Genomic DNA, 6,423 nt, shown 5'->3' with positions numbered 1-6,423 from the left:
CATCATCTACTGTATATAGACCTAGTGGAGAGGTGTATTATTTATATCATCTACTGTATATAGACCTAGTGGAGAGGTGTATTATTTACATCATCTACTGTATATAGACCTAGTGGAGAGGTGTATTATTTACACCATCTACTGTATATATAACTAGTGGAGAGGTGTATTATTTACATCATCTACTGTATATATAACTAGTGGAGAGGTGCATTATTTACATCATCTACTGTATATAGACCTAGTGGAGAGGTGTATTATTTACATCATCTACTGTATATAGACCTAGTGGAGAGGTGTATTATTTACATCATCTACTGTATATAGACCTAGTGGAGAGATGTATTATTTACATCCTCTACTGTATATAGACCTAGTGGAGAGGTGTATTATTTACATCATCTACTGTATATATAACTAGAGGAGAGGTGTATTATTTACATCATCTACTGTATATATAACTAGAGGAGAGGTGTATTATTTACATCATCTACTGTATATAGACCTAGAGGAGAGGTGTATTATTTACATCATCTACTGTATATATAACTAGAGGAGAGGTGTATTATTTACATCATCTACTGTATATATAACTAGTGGAGAGGTGTATTATTTACAACCTCTACTGTATATATACCTAGTGGAGTGGTGTATTATTTACATCATCTACTGTATATAGACCTAGTGGAGAGGTGTATTATTTACATCCTCTACTGTATATAGACTTAGTGGAGAAGTGTATTATTGGGATTTTATTTCACTCTATTTTTAAAAGGGGAGGGTTTTTTTTCCCCTTATGTTTTGGGGGGGTGATTTTAATTTACGTTAAACCCGGGGGGAAAAATTTCCCCGGGGGGGAAAACTGGGGGGGGATTTAAAGGGGGGAAAAAAAAACCCGGGGGGGAGGGGGGGGGAAAAATTTTAAAAAAAAGGGGGGAAGGGGGGGTTTTTAAAAAAATGAAAAAAGGGGAGGGGGAAAAATTAGGGGGAAAAAAAGGAATTTTTTTTTAACCCAAAATTTTTTTAAAATTGGGGGGGTGATTTTTACATCACTTAAGCCTAGGGAAGGTTTGTTTTTTAACCCCCTTTTGCCAAAAACGTTGATTTTAAATTACTTTTTAAAAGGGGGTTTTATTTTTTATTTTTTGGGGGGGGGTTTTAAACATTTAACAATAAAAAGGGAGGTGTATTTTTAAACCCCATTTTTAAAAAGGGGGAAAGGGTTTAATTTCTCATTGAAAGCTAGGGGGGTTTTAAACAACCGAAAGCCAGTGGGGGGGTTTCATTTCACCCCCGTTGTCAGGGGAATTTTAAATTTTACATCCTTAAATTTTGGGGGGTTTTAAAAACTATTCCGTATTGCAGTGGGGGGTGAATTTCTATTCCCCGTTTTGCCTTGGGGGGTATTTTTACCACAGTATAAGTCCGGGGGGGAATAAAAAGAAAAAAGGGGGGGGGGGGGTTAAAAATTAGGGGGGGATCCTGGGGAAGGGTTTTTGTTTAAAAAGAATTTAGTTTTTGGGAAAGGGGTTTTTTACATCCGAAAAAGGGGGGGGGAAAAGGGGTTTTTTTCCCCCTGTAAAGCCAGGGGATTTTTTTTAATTTTTTTATTAAGGGGGGGGTTTTTTCTTTAAAGAAAACCTTGGAGAATTTTTAAACCTTTTGAAATTTAAGGGGGGGTTTTTTTTACTCTTTGGGAAAAACCATGGGGGAATTTTTAAACCACTTTTTTTCCTATGGAAGGGTTTTAACACACATTTGGGGCCCAGGGGGGTGGAAACCCTTCTGATTGGCTTGGGGGGTTTTTTTGAAAAAGGGATAAGCTAGGGAGGGGGTTTTTTTTTCCCCCCTTTTTTTTTTTTTTTTTTTGGGGGGGGGTTTTTTAAATTAATAATAACCCTACCCGGGGGGTTATTTGAAAATTTTAAAGGGGGGGAAAAGAGGGGGGGAATTTTTTTTTCAAACCCTGGGGGGTTTTTTTTATTTTGAAAGGGGGAAAACCCGAGGGGGGTTTTTTTAAAATTTTACCCAAAGCCTAGGGAGAGGGGAAGGCCCCAAAAAAATTTTTTTTAGGGTATTATTACATTCCCACTTTATAGTCCTAGGGAGAGGGTATATTTGAATAAAGTATATACTAGTGGAGGAGGGGTATTATTTAACAATCACGATATAACATAGGTGGGAGAAAAGGGTATTATTTACATCATCTACTGTAAAGACCTAGGGAGAGTTTTATATTAACAATCTACTGTATATAGACATAGTGGAGAGGTGTATTATTTACATCATCTACTGTATATAGACCTAGTGGAGAGGTATATTATTTACATCATCTACTGTATATAGTCCTAGTGGAGAGGTGTATTATTTACATCATCTACTGTATATATACCTAGTGGAGAGGTATATTATTTACATCATCTACTGTATATAGTCCTAGTGGAGAGGTGTATTATTTACATCATCTACTGTATATGGACCTAGTGGAGAGGTGTATTATTTACATCCTCTACTGTATATAGACATAGTGGAGAGATGTATTATTTACATCCTCTACTGTATATAGACCTAGTGGAGAGGTGTATTATTTACATCATCTACTGTATATAGACCTAGTGGAGAGGTGTATTATTTACATTATCTACTGTATATAGACCTAGTGGAGAGGTGTATTATTTACATCATCTACTGCATATAGACCTAGTGGAGAGGTGTATTATTTACATCATCTACTGTATATAGACCTAGTGGAGAGATGTATTATTTACATCATCTATTGTATATAGTCCTAGATGAGAGGTGTATTATTTACATCATCTACTGTATATAGTCCTAGTGGAGAGGTGTATTATTTACATCATCTACTGTATATAGACCTAGTGGAGAGGTGTATTATTTGCATCATCTACTATATATAGACCTAGTGGAGAGGTGTATTATTTACATCATCTACTGTATATAGACCTAGTGGAGAGGTGTATTATTTACATCATCTACTATATGTATATAGACCTAGTGGAGAAGTGTATTATTTACATCATCTACTGTATATAGACCTAGATGAGAGATGTATTATTTACATCATCTACTGTATATAGACCTAGTGGTGAAGTGTATTATTTACATCATCTACTGTATATAGTCCTAGTGGAGAGGTGTATTATTTACATCATCTACTGTATATAGACCTAGTGGAGAGGTGTATTATTTACATCATCTACTTTATATATAACTAGAGGAGAGGTGTATTATTTACATCATCTACTGTATATAGACCTAGTGGAGAGGTGTATTATATACATCATCTACTTTATATATAACTAGAGGAGAGATGTATTATTTACATCATCTACTGTATATATAACTAGAGGAGAGGTGTATTATTTACATCATCTACTGTATATAGTCCTAGTGGAGAGGTGTATTATTTACATCATCTACAGTATATAGTCCTAGTGGAGAGGTGTATTATTTACATCATCTACTGTATATAGACCTAGTGGAGAGGTGTATTATTTACATCATCTACTGTATATAGACATAGTGGAGAGGTGTATTATTAACATCATCTACTGTATATAGACATAGTGGAGAGGTGTATTATTTACATTATCTATTGTATATATACCTAGTAGAGAAGTGTATTATTTACATCATCTATTGTATATTGTCCTAGTGGAGAGGTGTATTATTTACATCATCTACTGTATATAGACCTAGTGGAGAGGTGTATTATTTACATCATCTACTGTATATAGACCTAGTGGAGAGGTGTATTATTTACATCATCTACTATATGTATATAGACCTAGTGGAGAAGTGTATTATTTACATCATCTACTGTATATAGACCTAGATGAGAGATGTATTATTTACATCATCTACTGTATATAGACCTAGTGGTGAAGTGTATTATTTACATCATCTACTGTATATAGTCCTAGTGGAGAGGTGTATTATTTACATCATCTACTGTATATAGACCTAGTGGAGAGGTGTATTATTTACATCATCTACTGTATATATAACTAGAGGAGAGGTGTATTATTTACATCATCTACTGTATATAGACCTAGTGGAGAGGTGTATTATATACATCATCTACTTTATATATAACTAGAGGAGAGATGTATTATTTACATCATCTACTGTATATATAACTAGAGGAGAGGTGTATTATTTACATCATCTACTGTATATAGTCCTAGTGGAGAGGTGTATTATTTACATCATCTACAGTATATAGTCCTAGTGGAGAGGTGTATTATTTACATCATCTACTGTATATAGACCTAGTGGAGAGGTGTATTATTTACATCATCTACTGTATATAGACATAGTGGAGAGGTGTATTATTAACATCATCTACTGTATATAGACATAGTGGAGAGGTGTATTATTTACATTATCTATTGTATATATACCTAGTAGAGAAGTGTATTATTTACATCATCTATTGTATATTGTCCTAGTGGAGAGGTGTATTATTTACATCATCTACTGTATATAGACCTAGTGGAGAGGTGTATTGTTTACATCCTCTACTGTATATAGTCCTAGTGGAGAGGTGTATTATTTACATCATCTACTGTATATAGACATAGTGGAGAGATGTATTATTTACATCCTCCACTGTATATATACCTAGAGGAGAGGTGTATTATTTACATCATCTACTGTATATAGACCTAGTGGAGAGGTGTATTATTTACATCATCTACTTTATATATAACTAGAGGAGAGATGTATTATTTACATCATCTACTGTATATCGACCTAGTGGAGAGATGCATTATTTACATCATCTACTGTATATAGACCTAGTGGAGAGGTGTATTATTTACATCATCTACTGTATATAGACCTAGTGGAGAGGTGTATTATTTACATCATCTACTGTATATAGTCCTAGTGGAGAGGTGTATTATTTACATCATCTACTGTATATAGTCCTAGTGGAGAGGTGTATTATTTACATCATCTACTGTATATAGACCTAGTGGAGAGGTGTATTATTTACATCATCTACTGTATATAGACCTAGTGGAGAGGTGTATTATTTACATCATCTACTGTATATAGACCTAGTGGAGAGGTGTATTATTTACATCCTCTACTGTATATAGACCTAGTGGAGAAGTGTATTATTTACATCATCTACTGTATATATAACTAGAGGAGAGGTGTATTATTTACATCATCTACTGTATATATAACTAGAGGAGAGGTGTATTATTTACATCATCTACTGTATATAGACCTAGTGGAGAAGTGTATTATTTACATCATCTACTGTATATATAACTAGTGGAGAGGTGTATTATTTACAACCTCTACTGTATATATACCTAGTGGAGTGGTGTATTATTTACATCATCTACTGTATATATAACTAGTGGAGAAGTGTATTATTTACATCATCTACTGTATATATACCTAGTGGAGAGGTGTATTATTTACATCATCTACTGTATATATACCTAGTGGAGAGGTGTATTATTTACATCATCTACTGTATATATACCTAGTAGAGAAGGTGTATTATTTACATCATCTACTGTATATAGTCCTAGTAGAGTATAAGTCAAGATGGCGCTACTATCTGGGCTGACATTGAGAAAAGTCATCCGGGTAGACTCTCTATTTACTAATATCATCAGATAATGAACAGGTGTGTAAACTGACTTGATCAATAGAAATCATTCGAGCTGTAACGTAGACCGGTGTGTATTTCTGAAGGAATCGATTTTAATTCACAAATAACGGTGATAGACATTCAGGAAATAAACACGGGCATGTTTCCCATTGAACAAAACTGTTTGTGTTAAACACTTTTGGTTTATATACCGTGTTACAAAATTATATATGTTACGTGATAGGTCATGTTAATGAATGACTTTTTAAATTGGTAATAAACAATTAAACCCACACACAATATAACAAATGATATCTAGACATAATAATAAAGTTTACAAGACATCATTCATTTTTCTTTATAAATGCAGCTTGGAATAATTACACACACCAAAAATATTTAAAATGTGCCGGTATAGAGGAATAAATTTCCGGGAAATTACAGTAATAACTCCTACACGTTCAGATAGTCGAACCCCATAAATAATAATGCTACTGCAATAATATATTTGGAATTTCATTTTTCAGGTATGACCTGTGATATATGCGATATATTTTCATTACAATGTATCATTTATTTGCTAACGTTTTGTGTTGGGCATCTGAAGCCCATAACTCGACTTACATAATTTAACAAGACTATGAACACTATATCGGGAAGAAATATGGGGCTGACTACCTAAGGGTGGGAGAGAGGAAGGGTTCTGAGCACGTATATATTGTGTGTAACGATGTGGAAGCCCGATATCTCGTGTTTCTGCTGACAGGTAAGGGGTAACTAACAGTGAC

This window comes from Pecten maximus, chromosome 7 (assembly GCF_902652985.1).
Source record: "Pecten maximus chromosome 7, xPecMax1.1, whole genome shotgun sequence".
Taxonomy (NCBI): domain Eukaryota; kingdom Metazoa; phylum Mollusca; class Bivalvia; order Pectinida; family Pectinidae; genus Pecten; species Pecten maximus.
Note: the sequence above shows the minus strand (reverse complement) of the source record.